This window comes from Artibeus jamaicensis, unplaced genomic scaffold, assembly GCF_021234435.1.
Source record: "Artibeus jamaicensis isolate MK-2021 breed Jamaican fruit bat unplaced genomic scaffold, CSHL_Jam_final contig_332, whole genome shotgun sequence".
Classification (NCBI taxonomy): domain Eukaryota; kingdom Metazoa; phylum Chordata; class Mammalia; order Chiroptera; family Phyllostomidae; genus Artibeus; species Artibeus jamaicensis.
In genome coordinates, this window is record NW_026521788.1 from 8,347,253 (window position 1) to 8,367,736 (window position 20,484).

Below are 20,484 nucleotides of genomic sequence, written 5' to 3' on the forward strand. Positions count from 1 at the left end.
CAGTGAGAACATCCAGAGACTGTTGAAAGCAAAACTAAGATGGCAAACGGTCAGTGATTTATGAGTATAGCCCCATAAGCAAAAGGAAGACAGAAATAAATCTTTAAAAAGCTCACCTTTATAAATAACATCTCACTGTAACTTTGACATCATTATCTAAGAAATATCCACAAAGAGACAGAAATTTTATACCTGGATGAGCTAAGAGTTTACTATTTGATGTAATATGGTATTTAAAAGTTACCACAGATGGGCTTTAATTCAGTCATTTTATAATCACTTGTATTAGTTTTCATTGCTACTGTAACAAATTACCACAAACTTAATAGCTTAAAACAACATCAATTAATCTCTGACTTGCAGAAGATATGGTCAAGAAAAAAAAAAAGATAAGCCATAGACTGGAGGAAACTAATGACAACAGATAATATCTGGTACAAGAAAGTTATCTGAAACATACAAAGAACTCTTAAAACTCAACAATAAGAAACTGACAACTCAATTAAAAATGGGTAAAAGATATGAAGAGATATCTAACCAAAGATGATACACAGATGACAAATAAGTATATGAAAAGATGCTCAACATCACGTGTCACTAAATATTGCAAATTAAAACACTAAGGTGCCATTACACATCCATCAGAATGCCCAAACTCCAAAATATGGACACCACCCAACACTGGTGAGGATGTGGAGCCACAGGGACTCTCATTTATTTCTGGTAGGATGTAAAATGGTCCAGCCTCTTAGAAAGACAATAGGCAGTTTCTTACCAAGCCGAACACACTCTTTCATATGACCCAGTGATCCCTTTTCTTGGCATTTACCCATATGAGTTGAAAACTTATGTCCATGTAAAAATACACATAGATGTTTATAGCAGCTTTATTCATAAAACAAGGTTGTCCTTTAGTAGATGAATGGGTAAGTAAACTGTATATATCCAGACAGTGGATTATTATTCAGAGATAAAAGAAATGAGGACTCAAGCCATGAAACGTTATGAAGGTAACTTCAAAAGGTAACTACTTAGTAGCTAAGAAGTTAATGGCAGGCATAGAAGACTAGTTAAATTTAAAGATGGTTCTTGAAAAACAGAAACATCTCCAAAGTATGGAAGGAAAACTAAAACTACTTCTCCAACCTAAGGCCTGAGAATCATTCTCCTTTCTTGAATATTGATGTCCTGGTGCCTCTGAATTCGCCTTTGACACTGACAGGTAGTGTGTTACATTTCTGTTAGACCATAAGAGCTGCAAGCCACAGGCAGGTAACTTTGTGGTTGGTATGTCAAACGAGGGTTTCATTCTCACCCTAACTTGTATTCTTTCAAAAGGCAAAAGAACACCCCCCCCCTTACTTCCCCTCTAAAGATAAATAAATAATAAAATATTTTTAAAAAATAAAATAAAAACCTGAAAATTGTTTGAAAATTGTTTTAAAAAAAAGTTACATTAGTTAAGGGAAAGAAAATGGTTAGGTGGTTAGAAAATATATCTGTCAACCTCACATTGTCTGAACTTTGACAGGAAGCAGCAGGAAAGGGACCTTTCTATGTCAATCTACCTCAATGAAGTGATGTGTTCTGGCTTTTTTACTATTGCATTTCTAAACTAAATTCTGCCATTTTATATATAAGTGACTTAAACCTACCATCTGTATTTGTAGGAAACATTTAATTCATTAAATGTCACACTGGTGTATTTCTGCCTCAGTTGGCAACTGTAATAAATTGTCTCTCATGTATGTTTTTCAGTTGATCTAGTGACAAAATATGAAAGTCTGTTTTCTATCCACTTAGATCCTGTGATTATAGAAAAGTATCCTAAAGATCGGAGAAGGGGAAGGTAAAAAGTTTATATAGTTTGCATTTAAAAAGCCTAGTCACATACACTTGAATTGTATAAATCAATGAAAGTGTCAACCTAATTCACACCCTTCGTGTACACTGTGCAATGGGAACCATGAGCATGAGCCTGTGGCCTTTATCCTCATCCTGGAGTCTAGATCATCCTGGATACAAAAAATACACAAGAAAACAAATCTTTGACAAATTTACAGTCGATTAAACTACAACTTGTTTCTCTTTTATGCCTCCTTCTTTTCCATGACCTTCCTCATCTTCCTTCTCTCCTTTTGTTATTCTACTTAAAGAAACTCATCATTGGCTCAAGTGAAACTGTTAAGCAAAAAAAAATGACAAATTGAGGAACTCTGCCATGAACCACAGAGTGCTTATTTTGCAGATATTTTAATCTTTCATCTTTTAGTCTTGATGGATACATGATATGTAGATCTGATACATAATCCATTTTGTTCTAACAGTAGAACTTTTCCTAACCAAAAATACACTGCAAAGACTTACTTCCATTTTGATGTGTTAATAGAAGGTTATAGGAGATTATCAGTCTCACCCTAATAACCCAGATATGCTACATAATCATAGTTTATTCTTAAGTCAACAGAACTGACAACAAGAATGCATTTATATAAACAAACAACTAAGCGACAAAGACTTCAGAAGAGAGAGAAAATCCACTGGTATACTTAACCTTGACTGAGACAGAGATAAGGCATTTTCCAGACCAAGAAGAACCCCACATAGGACGGCTGTGAGAGAATACAGTCCAAAGGAGGAGCAGGCATGAAGCAACACTTCACTTTCCTACAGATTTCTGTGAATGCTGGGGGAGGGGTACTTACTGTCCCCAAATGATGGCAGGAAATGAGATCCCAGAGAAACTCCTATACATACTCTGGACTTTCAGTTAAGAAAGACAGAGAGAAGAGCTACCCGAGTGGAGCATCTCACAGGAAATACCTACCTGGGGAGAGTGGGGCTGCTTTATAGCCTCAAAAGCCCTTGCAGAGCCCACCATAGGGCAAACAGGGCTGAGAGAGCTCCCTCAGAACAGAAGGTTGGGACCAGCAGTGTAGCTCAAAGTACTTCCAGTGACCTACAATTAGTGCTGTGAATCAGGCTGTAAAGCAGGGACTGATTGCTCACAACTCATAAAGCACAGGACTCACCTGCAAAACATAGGCACATTGCCGGACCCTCAGCAATGCTCAGATTCCAGGCCCCGCAGAAGGGAAAGTCATTTTATTTCACTCAAAACAAGGTAAATGAAATTGAACTAAAGCAGCAACAAAGTTCAGAGACAGCCTAACTACAGAGAATATTGACTCAATTTCCACTCTCCGGATCCGATAGTGAAGGGGTGTGTTTCTTTGTGGAGAAAGACGAAAGGAAGAAAAAAAGGATATGTGAAATGTGAAATAAAATGAAATAATTTATGTTAAGGGATGTTAAAGCAGGGCCAGGAAGCCATTAAGAAAGTGAGTCTTATGTACATCCTCATCAGATAGAAGGTGAACTTTTGAATGGGGCAAGACCATAAATATTCCTAAAACTCTACAAGAACTGCATTTGTTGCAGTGGTGGATTTTAGTGGACCACGGCCTTAGTAGTCAATCACGTTTAGCCAAGGTTAGCTTTCTGCCACCAGCACCAATTAAACTTCTTTGCTAATGATTTATGCAAACCTTCTCTTCTACCTTTTTAAAACTCATCACTTACTCCCCAATGAAACACTGGATTGCTACCTGAATCTATGTCCTGAATTGCAAGTCTTTTTGATACCCCAGAGAATCCTCTTTGCTTCTTTTCTTTTTTTTCTTCTCTTCTCTTTATTTTTACCTCCTGGCAGTTTAGGTTAAAGAAGGAAGAAAAGAAGAAAAGCAGGAAATAAGAAAAGAAAAAATAAAGGAGGGGGAGAAGAAGAGAGGAGAGAAGAGAGGAGGGGAGGGAAGGGGAGGATGGAGAGAGGCAAGGAAAGACCTAGGAAAAGTGAAAGATATGGATTTGTTGATTGGATGATAATTTTCATCAAATTAACACAATAGATATTGCATATTTTCAGGATCATGAATGAGATACAACTTTATTGGCTTTGAATTGTATACCTAATTCTACTTTTTTAATCTTTCATTTGTTCTACACCTTTCATAGTGGCTCTTGGCCCAAAGCATTTGTTTTTTTTTTCTTTTGTGATTTAGTAGGTTTGAAATGTGTCACCAAGACGCATTTTATGTGGTGATCTACGTGGTTCTTCCCAGAGCATGAAATTCAACCATTAAAGTGTCCAATGCATTTTGGGTTAACACAATGTCACTATGTAAAGTTTTGATCCATTTGGAAAAAGTGTATATTAAGTGCGTAAAAGCCATTCATTTCAGTATGAGATGGGCATTTTTTAATAGAGTGAAGGTGTGGTAAAGTTGAAAACAAGTTTCTACAAAATACATTCCATGGAATGGTAATTATCTAGTCTATGAGTAGTTATTATGTATACAAAACTTCCCCTGGCTAACTAGGTATGCAAAGCCTAGGTTAATCAAAGTGCTTCCTTTAGAATGTATCAGAGTTTTTTATCTGGTGATGTGTATTGAAGATCTCCAAGTGTAGGGATCATTTGGAGTGTTTCCCGTGTTATCCCACTTCAAGAGTGCCCCTCAAACACCCTTGGAAATGCTGCCCATTCTGGCTCAGAACACCACAGTGCAGAACCACGAGAAGGAGAGATGCCTGGGAATGAGCACCAGGAAAGGTTAGTAAGATGAATTGTGCTTTTGCTTCAGAGCAAAAGTGGAGTTTTTAAGGCCAAACATTTTCCGAGCATTTAATACAGAGTCAGGTTTCTGTTGCACATAGGACATTCTCTAACATGTAGGTTCTTCCTTATCCAAAACATCCACTTTGTTTTAATAGTCAGACCCATCACTGGACAAGCGTCCGCAGACCGCGGCACACAACAAAATTACTTGGAAGGCCTGTGTAGAAGAGGAAAACTGTTTTTACTTCCTTTGTATGTTCTTTGAATTGATATAGAGTAATAGGAAAATATTATTTTTGTCTGTACAGGAAGCCCAAAGATATGAGGCCAAAGGAGTAACAAAAGCAGAAAGCTTTTATGCCTTTTAGATAAAGAAACAATACATTTTTGAAGAATTGACAAGATAAAGAAGTGTGCGTTTGAGGTAATAAATTAGTGTGGAAGTAACAAGTCTTGTCTATATGGCCTTCTCGACCCTTACTTTCCCTATCGCAGGGGCTAAGGATGCCTTCCACCTCCTGTTACAGAATGGGAGTGGACCCTTCACAGGGGAGATTTATTTCCTGTTTCACGGGAACAGAGTAGGGCTCAGAGCGTCCTTCTCGCACCAGGTGTCTTTAAGTAACTTTAATTCAAAATAATCAATATGCCAAAGTGGAATACTTTGAGGGCATGTTTTGCTCCCATTTACTTGTTAAAACATACATTGCTGAGAATGTTTAATTCTAATGTCTCCAGGTGATGCGGATACTGTTGATCCAGGAACAACCCAAAGAGAATTAATTACTCATCTATGACATGAAACCCAAGGTAGAGGTGGTGCCATTTTAGTTGCCAAGACTTTGGAATAAATAATTTTTATAATAATAGACCATTTTCACTTACAAAGCCATATCTGATTTTTTTTTCAGGGAGAGGAGGAAGAATATTCTTCTTTTCTTGTGACTTAACAAAACAGAACACTATGAATTAACACTGCTTGATATAAACACAAATATAAATCAAAGGATTCTTGTGTTAAAAATTCATAGTTTGGTGACAGAGCATATTTGAGTAATGGACTGAAGAAATCTCGTTTAATGTTCTAGAGGTTATGTTATGGGCACTTAGAAAGGTCCTATGTTAATTTAGGGAATTGAAGGATTAAAAAGAAGGAAAGAAAAATTGTACTTTTGAGGTGAGCATCTGTGTACACATATTCTCTCTCTGCTTATTCCTCATTTATTTCTCAAACATCAACACACCAGGTTATTTTACTTTCAGGAAATAAGTATAATTCAGTTTTTCCACAAATTTCTGTCTTTTGGCTATTGTCGACAGCAAAGTCTTATTCAGAGCTCTGCTATATTTTTCTGTAAAAAATTTGATTATATAGAAAATTTTAGATTCATTCTATTAAATGAGGAGAAAAATTTAGGAGAGATATTTGTGAGAGTGTATATATATATATATATATATATATATATATATGAAATAAGCTAAATTATAAGAACAAAAAAACCCACAAAAAAACCCATAGCTTGACTCTGCCTCTCAGGATATGAAATGACTCTGTTTATTGTTATTTTCTGTGTTTTTAATGATACTCAGTATTTTCCCTTTTTCTCTTTATCAACATCTTCAAATGCACTCTTCATAAATAAGAGTTGGGGTGGTATTAGAAATATACAAATCACATCACAGTAAGGCCAATGATTAGATCTAACTTGTAGTGACTCTAGAATAAAAATTGTCATTGGTTTTGACAGATTAACTGCCCCATGGAAATGCAAATCAGGGTTAAAAATCCATATGGGTTGTTCACAAACTAATCACTAGTGTTAATCACTAAGTATCTTTCTGAGGAAATAATTCCTCACATTTCTGGACTTCTTTTGAGCAAAGTACTAATTGCCTCTTGTTTTGAACTCTCTTTTCAAGGACTATGTAAAATGGACAACCATGAAGGTAGAAGCAATGTTTTCCTCTGTAATGCTAATACCCTAGTTACTGCACCTCTGAGAGGGATAAATTGTTCTTCATCTCTGAACTGAGAATCTAATGTCTTATGTCAGCATCCATGGAATGGTGGAGGCGACCTTGCAAGAGAAGGAAAACACTGACTCTAAAGTTCTGGAAAACTTTTGTGGCAATTTTTATGACAGGAACATGGAGTTTTGAAAGGAGCAGGATGGAAGTCTCACTACCAATTATCAGAACCTGAGGGAAACTCATGAAAATTAATAGTGAATATGTTAACCAAAAGTATGGCCAATCAGAGAAAAAATGGAATTGTACTTTATGGCCTATAAATAAAGAGAAAGAAACTGAACAGTAGTTGCAAGCTCAGTCAGTAGTAGGCAATAGTTTCAAAAATAGCTGCACCATCTGGAAAAGACAAGTTTATTCAGGGGAAGAGGTAATCTCAGCAAGAATCAAAATGAAGTTCCATTATGGGACCAGTTGGTCAGGAATGGCTGTGTAGTAAACATTTTCTCTTTGTTCAGGAAACTATAGATAAGCATGGAAGCAAAGCAATAAGTCAGGAGGTCTTAATTCTTGGAAAATGTTTGAGAGATGCTTAGTTTGTTGGAATTACAGCAAATCCTGTTTTGAAGTGTTGACAAAAGAATGTCCAGCCTAAGAAAAAATCTTACAAGAGTTTAAGTCAAACTGACAACTGCTGGGAGGCAAAATCATAAGGGATTGAGAAAATGCTCCAGAGACCGGAAGTTTTACAGCTTATTTTATACACTAGCAGAATCAAAGGGAAAGACATAAGGGAGGGTTCCATAAAATCCACTGGTGGTAGATTAGGGAGGTAGGAGAAAACAAAGCAGGAAAAAATTTGAGATTGGATAAAGAGTGAAACAGAGAAGCGCAGACTTGTTTTACACTGGTGGGTATAGTATAGTTAACAATTCATGTTTACAACATATAGACATGGGTTTTCGGTAACAGGATAACCAGTCAGGGTTTCCATGATCTCTCTCTCTCTGGTGGGAGATAGTGCCTTGAGGGGTCTGATAAAAAGGGGGTTACTCTGATTTCCCAAGGTGTGCTATTGTAAATACAAAAAGACCACAGACAGGCTCACATACAGATCGATCATTGTTAAAGAATGTACCAGCTTAGGACATGACTGCCCACCATGACTCACCTTTATTAATACTTAGGAAGTTTTAATTTCAGACCATCCTATGTTACTTTTGGTCTCTGAGTTTGTAAGGCCCACCATGCAGGTCTCTCCAGAGCTTGTCAGGTTCAGTATGTGGCCTCTTTTTCAAGAATTTGTTTCAGATGATGTCCTGATATCTCACACACTGAACAATTTTTATACAGTGATGGTCTGGTAAAAAACAAACAAGCAAACAACCTCAGTGATTGAAGGGCTGGAATTCAGAGAACCCATGAACAAGTTTTTTCTGTGCACCTATAATCAGTGATACAGGAATAGTTCGTGTGGCTACTAACTGGGTAATGCTTAGAAATAATGCATAAGTCACTTGCAAGGTAAAAATATGAGGAAAAAAGTTTCTATCATCCCAGAATAATGGTGGAACACAGTGGAATTTGAGTGCACATCAGATAACCAAGTTAGCATGATTTTCATGTTCTCTTTTGAGGTTATTTCTTATTTTTTCTTTGTAATTTTGGTATCATCCTTAAAAGATTGATTAATCTCTATAACTCTGCCTGTTTTATTCAACTGCTATTCTTTGTATCCCATTAGACAGCTGTGAACTTATATTCATTTTCAAGTATTTGTATATTAGTTGTCTAACTTGACTCAATCCTACCACATTTGATTATTCATTTTAATATATTTTTATTTTATTAGCCAAGTTTTTGATTATTCTATTTTTTCCTGCTTTTGTTCTCCTTTTATTGTATATTTCTTTGAAACATTTACTTTTTAAAGATTGATTATTTATTTATTTATTTATTTATGAGAGAGAAGGTAAGGGAGGGAGAAAGAGAGGGAGAGAAACATTAATGCATGCTTGCCTCTCACATGCCCCCTACTGGATGCCCGGCCCACAACCCAGGCATGTGCCCTGACTGGGAATTGAACCAGTGACTCTTAGGTTCTCAGGTTGGCACTCAATCCACTGAGCCACATCAGCTAGGGTGAAACATTTCTGAAACAAGGCAATGCCACTTGACTTTATAGCACAAAAATTAATTAGATGTTCTCTACTGTGTTTGAGAAAAAGCAATTTCTAAAAACTGCATTTCATAAAACTAACATATCTATTTCAGCTTTTGCATTACGTAAATCATCTGTGACCAAACCCAAACCTTCAAATTATGCTTTAGGAAATAATCTGTAATAAGTTATGTGCTACTTTTTGTTATTGACATTTTTTAATATTTTTGAACTAATATGATGAGTCTTACAAATGCCTAACTGTGTATAAGGCCAACAAATAGTAAGAAAATGGTGAAAAGTACATTTAACTGGTAAACATAATTGAAGTAATGGTTGAAGATTGTTTACTTCTACTACATTTTATTGGTCAAACCAAATCACAAGACCAGACATTATCAAGGAGAAGAAAGATTGCCTCTATATTTTAAAGCAAGAAGCAGTATGTCCACATTTAATATTCGTTGAGTAAACATTTTTAGAACCATGTTACTTTTCTCTTTTTGAAAAAAAAAAAAAAGAAAAACAATAGTACTTTCCCAGGTTATCCTACAGCCTCACAGACACTACTCTCCAACATTTTCTTGTCAACTCATTTGTTTTATCTCCATTCCTTTCTACATGAAGGATAATGCTATCATTTGCATATTTCTTATTGCACACCATTCACTTCCTTAATAGAGGTACCCCACCACTGATGAATCTCTATGTTCTAGTGATCACCTAAGATGATCCTAAAAGTCTTTAAAGCCAGAGATTATTGGAATGAAGGAATGGGAATAGGTATAGATTGTATTTATTATTAGTTATTATCAGGCTATAGGCAGTTTTTTCAAAACTAAAGAACATAAATAATGGACTCAAAAATTCTCTTTAGCCCTGGCTGGTGTAGCTCAGTGGATTGAGCGTGGGCCTGTGAACTGAACAACTGTGGTTCAATTGCCAGTCAGGGCACATGCCTGGGTTGCAGACCAGTTCCCAGCAGGGGATGCATGAGAGGCAACCACACACTGATATTTCTCTCCGTCTCTCCTTCCCTTTCCCTCTAAAGATAAATAAATAAATCTTTAAAATAAATTTTTTAGAGAAATTAGCTCCATTCTATAAAGTATTTATGTTGTTTAAGGTTAATTAGAACTGCTTTTAGTAAAATTTCAGTATATCCAAAAGATATTTTTAAGAACTGACAAAGTATAGAATAATTAATGTGAATTTTTGTACTTTGAGTTGCAATAGGATGTAAGGGTTCAACTTATGGGGAAGTTAAACTGAGTTTGAATGCTGAATTTTATCCTTACCATCCACATGACCTTGGACAAAATACTAAATCTCCCAAGACCTCATTTTTTTTCTCTCTACAAGATGGAAATATTTAATAACAATTGCACGAGAGAATGTTTAATGATTTAAAATGGCATAATGGTTGAGAACATCCTAGCAGAATGCCTGACACAGAAGACATATTTATTTATTTATTATTTTAATTGTTGTTCAAGTACAGTTTTCTGCCTTTTACTCCCATCCCAGCCCACCCCCAGCCCTCCCAACCTCCCTCCCATTTCCATTCCCCCTGTTTCTGTCCATGTCTCCTTTATCCTACTTCCTGTAAATCCTTCCCCTTTTCCCCTGAAATTTCCTCCCCTCGCCCCTCTGGTCCCTGTCAACCTGTTCTCTATTTTAGTGTCTTTGGTTATATTTTGCTTGTTTGTTTGTTCTGTTGATTATGTTCCTGTTAAAGGTGATATCATATGGCATTTGTCTTTCATTGTTTGGCTATGATATTTTTATTTTGCTTAGCATAATGCTTTCCAGTTCTAGCCATGCTGTCACAAAGGGTAGGAGCTCCTTCTTTCTTTCTGCTGCATAGAATTCCATTGTGTAAATGTACCATAGTTTTTGGATACATTAATTTACTGATGGGCACGTAGGTTGCTTCCAGCACTTGAACAGACACTTCTACAAGGAGGTGTCTGAAGATCCAGAGACACATGAAAGGATGCTCAGTATTGCTAGCTATCAGAGAGATGTAATTAAATCAGAGAGATGCAAATTAAAACCACAATGAGATACCCTTTCACACTAGTCAGAATGGCCATCATAAACAAAGTAACAAACAAGTGTTGGAGAGGTTGTGGAGAAAAGGGGACCCTAGTGCACTGTTGGTGGGATTGCAGACTAGTACAACCACTATGGAAAACGGTATGAAATTTTCTCAGAAAACTAAAAATGGATCTGCATTTTGACCCAACAATTCCACTGCTAGGATTATATCTTAAGAACCCTGAAACACCAATTCAAAAGAACTGTGCACCCAAATGTTCATAGCAGCACAATTTACAATAGAAGACATATTTATCAATATGGCTATCACCAAAGTTTCCTTTTCTCTCTTTTTTAAAGATTTTATTTATTTATTTTTAGAGAAGGGAGAGAAGAGAGAAAGAGAGGAAGAGAAACATCAATGTGTGGCTGCCTCTCACATGCCCCCTATGGGGGACCTGGCCCACAACCTAGCCATGCATCCTGACTGGCAATAGAACTGGTGACCTTTTGGTTCGAAGGCAGGCATTCAATCCACTGAGCCACACCAGCAAGGGCCCTGATTTGTTTTTTAAATGTGCAGAATATGTATTTCACTTTTTAAGATAAAAAAGATTTTATTCTGAATGTGACAATTTCTAGCTTTGTTTTATTTATTCATTTTATTTTCACTGTCTTTCAAAAAGTGTCTAATTGAAGTATTTGGATAATCCTATTTCCAAAAACTTATTTTAATTATATTTAAATATAGAACATTTTATACATTTAGTATATTTTATATCATCATTGTAGGACCTTATCAGTCTTTTTTTGTATTTATAGTTTTATACAAACTCTACTGAAATTGGCCTCTTAATTTTTTAACACAACTCAAAATTCCACTTTCAATATTTTAGTTCTATGGCTCTGAAACATTTAAAACTTATTTGAAACATTTTTAAACATTGATGAATAAACTTATTTTTATTCATCAAGATATTAATAAAAATAAACATACTTACTAAACACTCAAGTATGATTCTACCTTCAAGGAATTTCTAATCCAATAACAAAATCTAATTGAACAAAATCAGTGATATGGGAATAGTTCATGCGGCCACTAATTGGGTAATGCTTAGAAATAATGCAAGTCATTTGCAAATTAAAAATATGAACAAAAAAGTTTCTATCATCCCAGAATAATGGTGGAAGACAGTGGAATTTGAGTGCACATCAGATAGCCAAGTTAGTACATTATCATACATTAATTTACACAATGTTTTCAGAGAATAACTCAATAGGTCAAGTGCAGTATGTATTCTCTTATTAACATATAAAGAACTCAGCCCAAGTTTCAATATCTTAAAGATGTACATAAACCTAGAATTCAGGTCTTTTGAATCCTAGGTTATTGCTCTATTATATCATATTTTCAGTTCACACAACAATCTTTGAGATAAATTTCATTCTTCATTTATGTTTAGGGTCCATACAGGTTAAACAAACTGATCATGATCACATGTTTATTCACCCAGCAGATGTACAGATTGGACTTGATTTGTTTGGTTTCATACTTGTGTTTGGCTAAAGCTAACTCTTTTTCAACAGACTATAATGTATTTAAGAGAATATAATATTCTGTGAAATATATGTACCAGATTTCACTAGTCATTTTCCAATTTGAAATATTTCAACACCTTTTAGTTTTTCTTAGTAAAACACAGATGTTTAATTATAATAGCGAGTAAAATATCTCCCTTATTGTCTATCTAGCACACTCTTTCTCCCTCTTTGTGCATGTGAATCTGTGTGTACTGAAAGATTTCAGTTTAAAAATTAGCTTTTGCTATTCCACTTTTTGCCGAAACCCTATGATTAGCCATACTTTTAGCATAATTTTGTATTATGTTTTTCTTTCTTCTTATACTTGTTTCACCATTTTTCTTTATTAGACACTAATGACATTCATCTCTTTAGCATGTCTTTAACCTCAGTTAATGGAAAATATTCTTGGGAATTGAAGCTGTCATGTAAATTTTTCAAGATGATACTTCCACATATCTTCAACTGAGTGTTTAGAGCTTAATAACTGACTCTGTGGTTTGCCTCATTAAGGGCTCGTTGAGTCTATTTTCAAGGAGGTAAGCTGTCAAATTTCTGTTTTGAGAGCATTTGGTAGATTGCTGGTAGTCATACTTTTGTGTGTTGTGGGGTAGGGGGGATACATGGGATATGAGAAAGACTATAGTTCTACATTCATATCATAAATATCCATTTCAATGTAAAGTCAGAATAACCCTGGCTACCAAAAATCAGTTTACTTCTGTGTAAAAATCTTTGGCTCTTTTAATGGCTAATAACCAAGGCCCATTAAGGTAGCTCAAACTAAGTTCATTTACCATAATGATACAGACAAAACAATAAACAGAATCTCATGAAAAATCAAAGACTCGATGTAACGGATATATCTCACAGGTACTGAGGCTGGATCTTGGTCTCCCTGTGAGGAATTCTAGAATACTACAGTACCAAAGATTAATATTTAATGCTAGTATAGTTGCATTTATGACTAGTCAAAAACCTACTGATTCCTTTTCCCATCTCATATTTAATTGAGAATTCTTTAATTTATCTTATGGTTGTATGATAAAGAGAAGGAATTTATTAGATTTATCTATCTACATCAATCTGTAGCTAGTAATCAGCTACAGATGTAAAGCTCAAAAGGCAAAAGCTCTCATGACTTAAAAAGCTGTGGCTTGGGTAGTCACACCATTTAAAGTGGCTTACTGTGCCACTCTTCAGTTTCAGTAAAGTCTCTGAGGGTCAATTTCTCCCAAAAGGGAGTTTTTGTGGGAACAGGAACAGTGTCTAGTGCAGCTGGAACAGTAGTAATTCACGAACATGATATTTTCATGTGAGAGAAATAGCAGTACTATAGGAAGAGATCATTCAAATCTCTGATAATTTTATCAGGAGACTGAAACCCAGAGTAGTAATGATTTATACTAGGTTTAAATTTCTTTAATGGTAGGTCTAGAATTCAAAAAGTAATTTTAGTGAACAGTTTTGTTTATTTTTGTTCTGTCTACTTCTGTAAACATGGTTTCATTTGAAGCAAGATGTATCTTTTGTTCTATAATAAAATGAGATACAATTATGTAAATTATTTGATCAGACCACAAAGTTTGTGACTGAACTAAAATATTTACTGTAGGTCAAGACTCTGTACCACTTTTTAAATCTTAATTTTATTTCATTCATCTTAAGATTTTCTTTTTTTAATTTTGAAAAAATCATTTTTAAAAAATTTGCCACTTACTATGTAAATTTTTAAGATTATTATTGTGGTCCAAATATGAGCAATTCTAGGATACATACAGATAAAAATAAGTTTTGGTTATACCAAATAAAATATTAGCCCTTAAAAATTGATAGTGGGCTGTGGTTAACTTTCTTCTCAAAATACATAAACTAATTTTGTCTTTGGATTGTGTTTTGACAATAACTCACAAGAAAAGTAGGAACAATGAAGAGAGAGCTAGAGGAAAGTGGATTATTTATAGTTCAAGTTTCTATGGCACATCTACAATATACAATTAGTCTGAAACGCTAGAAGCTGCAAAGAAAAACAAGATTATTTTGCCTTGAAAAGAAAGATGTTATTTTGGGGGACTCTGACATATTACTCCTGTAGATTTACATTAATAATTTTAGTGGTAGCAATATGAGGACAATAGGCTTGAGTGAAGACCAGATTGTTATTCTACATCGGAAGGCTTGTGTGCACATACACTCACATTCCACTTGGAAGAGTTATTCCATTACTTTCTCTGTATAGTGTCTTCTTAAGATAGAAGTTCTATGTTAAAGACTAATTTTAAAACTCATTGGAAGTCTGAAGACCTTATTTCAGTTTACCTAAAAGCACTATGTATACAGGGTGACCACCTGAGCCTACCTCTTCTATAGTTCTTAACACTACATTCCAATATATAAGAGTAATTAAAGAGGTAGATCCTTTGCCCCCATGTACAATACTTGAGAACTTTGTGAGCACAATTTAAAGTCTGGATCTCCTGATGAAAACCATCTTACATTGGCAAGATTTTTATTATTAATCTTCAGTTTCAATAGTGATATAAAATTAATTATGAAGATTAGGACTTTGTAATATTGAACTTCTTCATTCATTACTGTGAGTTAATTTATATTTTAAAAATGATTTAGATGACATTTAGTGTGTTCAGATCAATGCGAGTTACCTTAATGATAATATTATTAGCAATAATCATAGCTGTGGTGATTATGAGCTTACAGGTGAGTAATATATGTTAAGCATAGTACTGAAGATTTCACATACCTCACTTCATTTAATAAAAACAAGTAGGAGAATATATATCTCAATATTATGAAGATAACTGGTGTGTACAGCATAATTTGTAGGCCAGAGATTTTGGATTTTAACCTCATCTAGGGCATTTTTTTAATTCATTCACTAACATAATTCACTATTAATTCAATAAATACTTAATGAGGGCCTTTCAAATGCCAGGCACTGATCTTGGCTCAGGAGATTCACAGTGAATAATCAAGTTAAGTAGCAGATTGCTCCAACCAGCTCCCAAGGGAATTACGTTGTTGTTGAGGAAGACATAGGGAATAGCCAAAATCAATAGACAAGCTAACTTGATATGCTAATTAGTGTTATAAAAGGAAAAAATTACAGGGTAACTAGGGTGGAGCGAATACTTTAAGTAAAAAAAATACTCAGAGAAGGCTTCCCTGAAGGATATAGCATTTGAACTGAGACCACCAAACTCAGAAAGAGCCTACTACACAAAGTCCACAGGGTAACAGGAGGTGTGGCTGCTCTGAGGATGGAATAAGTTTGGCACGTTTGAAAAACGAGACCAGGTCAGTATGGCTTCAGGACAACAGCTAAGGAGAGGATGTGAGTCTGTGGAAGTAGGCTGGGACCAGGTCCTGTAAAACTTCATGTCCCATGGTAATGAGGAATTGGATTGTATTCTAAGAACAATGAGGAGCTATTGAAGTGCTTTAAACTTGGGAAAGTGATAATATATTTTAAATGATGCCTCTAGAATGCTAAAGTATCCATTATATCATTCAACCTAATTCAGATAGTTAATTCAAAATGATGGGCCAGGAGGGTGGAAGACTAAATTAACATTCTGGAAAACAGTGGTTTTTCAACGGGGAAACCATGATAACTGTGGTTATTGTTTGGGGCAGGATTTTGGCTTTGAAATTTAAAATAACATGAATACTCTTTATCTGGGGTAGTTTCCTGTCTATCTAGATAGTCCCACTTGTTGGGGACCACCCTGCCTGGTTTTAGGAATTGTAAACTGTCTCCCATGTCTAAGGCTGTGAGCGACCTCCGGAATGCGAGCCACTGAGGAGACAAGGCTTGTCTCTGGCAGCAGGTGCTGCCCCTGCTTCATCTCCCTGCCCCCAAAGTATGGTCAGATGGTCAGAGACAGGTGAGATCCCACAGAGGAGCGGCAACCTAGGCCAGACATGATCACCTGGGATGCCATCATGGAAGGACTCGGGGGGCTGTGACAGGGAGGGAGTGGTGGACCCTGGCCCCCCAGCTTTGATGAAGCCCGAGTCCCCATGTCCTCTGGGAGAAGTGCTTCCTGGCTCTAATTCACTTAAGCCTAAAAACCTATGATGGAGAAGGTGGTGCAAGCCTTGTGCTGGAAAGGGCCAGTTCCCTGGGTAATTAGGCCTGAGAAGGAAAATGTGAAACCCTGTGAGACCTGCTTTGTTTAAGAATGCTTTTAGTTAGATGATAAGGGCCTGAGCAGAAAAAGTTTATGTTCCCAAAGTTTTGTAGCCTTTTACCTGACAAACCCTGACTTAGAAGAAGCCCTAATGGTTCTTTGTATACTATCTACTGTTTACTGCTTGACAATGATTAATAAGCTGTACCTGAACTCCTGTGCAAAAATCCCAATAGAAGCCTGACTTGGCAGGGGTCAGTGCTCTTTCTCTCCCTTTCAGAGAGTTGCCCGGCTTGCCCGGCCATTCCAAGCCTCTCTCCCCTTGAGAGAGTGATGAGGCTGTTCTGAGGCTCTCCCCCCTTGAGCGAGTAGAGTAGCCTTGCTGGCCCTTTTCCTCCACAGGACTCGGTAGTCTGTGTGAATTTGTCTCATGTCTCATCCATGATGCCACGGACACTGTCAGTGCATGCGTCACCCACTGAAGAGAAACCTCCATTCCCCAAAGCAGAGAATAGCTTGTTCAGCTGAAACTTTTTGAGATAAATGTTTCATATTCACTGGTTAAAATAAATGGCTCTTCAGAGATGGAAAGCAATATTCATTTTCAGTTGAAATCTAACAGTTCCTTCCTTTTTAGTTAACTCTATCCCCACTTAGAATGTAAAATATTACCAGAAAAATGCTTACTTAGCTCATCAAGGAATCAAGTTTAATCTCTTTGAATAAATGACCCAGGTGAAAAGAATCTTTGGTATAATCAGAGGATAATGAAGGATTATCTTTTAGAGATTAATTTGGAAGTTGTTGAAACAACAATCCTTCTACTAAAAACAGGAATATTGAAGATATTTATGAATGATAAGAAAATGCCATTTGATAAACTTATTAATCTACTTGTTTTGATGCAATAAACTTCTAGCATTCTCATTGGGTCAAATTTGTAGTTCTGAACCTCAAACGAAGTTTTAATATTATTAAGTTACTATTATTTTATTTTAAATTTTTTTTCTTTTTATGTATATATGAAACAAGTATAATAGTGCACATTTTTAAATAAAATATATGTTTCAAAAACCACCGGTAATTTAGCCTTTGAATGGAATATTCTTTGCTTTTGGTCTTTTAAGCCTACTGCAGTATTTTTCTTGAGCTGTGTTTTATTAGCTTGTCTCAAATCCTAAGTTACTAGTGTGAGTGGAATGGCAAGGAAATGAAAAGAGGAGGAAGGTAATTAGGCTAAAATAACTCATTAAAAGTGAATTTGCCAGTGTTTTCCAAAGCCTGAATGATCCAGCTGAGACCATGAAACACTTTATCATAACAAGAAAATGTGTTTTCCTTCTAAAATGAAACTCAAAGATGTTAGGTAGGTCTTGAAGTCTGTAAATATGAGTCCTCCTAAGTCCTGAAAATGGATAAAATATCGGCATCCTCTAAAACTCAAACATTTCGAGGCGTTTGAAATGTCTCAAGGAAAATAATGTGGCTGGCTATTTCAGATTTTGCTTTCCAGTGTGTACATTGCAATACAACATTATCTTTGTAATCAAAGTGATCCCCTCTTTACACTCGTACTTTCATGCTTTCAGAGCCTACTCACGAGACTCTATCACTGACGGAAGGAGAGGGTTCATAGATTATTGCCGTGTTTTAAACTGAATTACACAGATTACACAGAAAGGCAAATGGTTTAGTCGGCGAGATGGATCTGTGGCCACTGCTTTCTTCATCCTTTAAATAATCTGGTCTTTCTGGTATGCTCTTCCACACACACATTTCAGGGCCCGGACATGTGCCATTCTGGATACCCCCAAGAACTGCTCATCCGAAGTAAATACCCATATGCCTCTGACCTTAGCAAGCACTTGGAGTTTTAATTTGCCTTTATACACTGTTGCATCTCTGCTTACTTCAACGGTTGTAAAATAACTTTCGTACTTTTCCCCTCTAGGAACATAATGATTAAAAGTGGCACCACATGTTACCAGTTAAGGAGGTCTAGACATTTTAAATGACTTTGAAACAGGCTGAGCCTCTTTTAAAGGAATGGCAATGTCCTTCAGTTATTTTTCAAAAGCTTCTAGTAGATAAATTTAAAGTTTGTCTTCAGGTACTCCCCAATGCGCTCCGCTCTGTGCTGGTGGATACCTGCTCACGAAGAGCACCCGAAAAGCGAAGAAACCTACTCTGCGCCTGCGTGAAGAACCCGGCCCCGCCTAAGGCGGATCCCTGGCACGTCCGGCGTCATATTTTTCATGGGTGTGTGCTCGGTTGGTGCGTGAATCTCCCTCTCTTCCTCCTTTCCCTTCACCTTGTTTTCGGTAAACCCCTTCTTTTGAATCTGCTTGGCCTCTTCTCGTGATTTCTATCGTAAAGGAGTGAGTGGGCAAGAATCCCTTTGCCAGTGATGGTTTTATCTAGAAATTCAAAGAATGGAGCTCTGGCGGTTGGAATTTCGGGCGCAGTGAAATATCAAACTCAGGTAAGGGAACCCCCTTTTCCCTGGCCTTTCATAATTCTGCTATGAGATGGCATTTATTCTATTTGCTTTTATCTTGGCCTTCTAATATTCATGAAATAGCTGTGCCGATGATGGACGTTTTAAAATATATGTCTGTAGTTGTATCAAGAAAGTTGAAGGATGGTGAGGGAATAACTTGATAGACTTCAAGTCATTTTTAATGTGTTATAGTCTCTTCTGCCTTAAAGAGTTCTAACAGAAAAGTCTTAATGTCTCCTGCAAGTTCCGGTGGAGTGCTGTATCTGAGACAATGTGTGCATAGGTGCCCAAGTACACAAGCTAAAATGTGCAGTGGAAAGAAACCAAGATGGACTAGCAGCTTTTACATATAAGCAAATTCTTTTATAGCTGTGGTTCTCATCTCTTATAATGTATTGTGTTGAACTCATAAGCAGGATGTAATCGATATATATATTACTTGATAATACTTGGATGAAACGTTCAGACTGCTTTATGGTAATGAAGCTAGAGACCTCATCCTTATTCACATGCCCAGTAAGAGGCCAGGCCCTGTGGGCTGCATCTGCAGCTGTGGGCCATGATAGAGCTGTGTGCCCCCATGAGGACAGAACTTTGAACATTAAGGAAGACCATTAACACAGCATATGTAGAAGTCAACAAAACAGATATTGTGCTCAATCCATAACTACTTACTGACTAAATTTTAGTTATACTTGCCAATGTTTTATGTATGAGTGGGGAATCAGAATCAGGTGACTGTAGGAAACAGCTGTGGAGTTTTTTTTTAAAAAAAGAGAGAAATGTAGAGTACTCCATTATAATATTCTATAAAACTAGGAAATTCTGCTTTCCAAAGAGTTATTGGTATTTTGTTTAAAAAGCCTTTATGTATAATAATAATTTATATTTATTTGTCATTTAGGTGCTTTTCTCATGTAAAATTTTGACAGAAGCTTTATTTTGCAAATGGGAAAACTAAGAAAGAGTAACTCTACCAAGGTCACATGGCTAATAATTTTTAAAAATCATAGCATGCCAACTGACTGTAGAATCCCATGTCTAACTACTAGGATGCGACCGTCTTGGAAAATAAATGGGATGGTTCTTCCTGATCAACCATTCAAAGTTTAACAAAGAAATAAAAAGCACCTCAGATGAAAAAAAATTCACCACAGTTAGATTCTAAAGTAAAAGTCTAAGGAAGGACTGGTTAGAATCTAAACCATTTCTGGTCTAATTAAATAACAGAATTATGTAAGAAAAGCTGGGTTTTCCTTAAATACATACTTAAAAGCTGATGCTTATTTATAATCAGTTTAATTATCATCAAGATGGGAACTTAACTGTTAGGTTATTATGTATAATTTAGTGGTTTGAATTTTTAGTTGCGGTAGTAGCTTTGTAAAACAATCTGTCAAAGTGCGAATTGCTTTGGGTTTTTTTGTTGCTGTTTTTGTTTTGAGGAGGGGCGGGTAAATTGGGG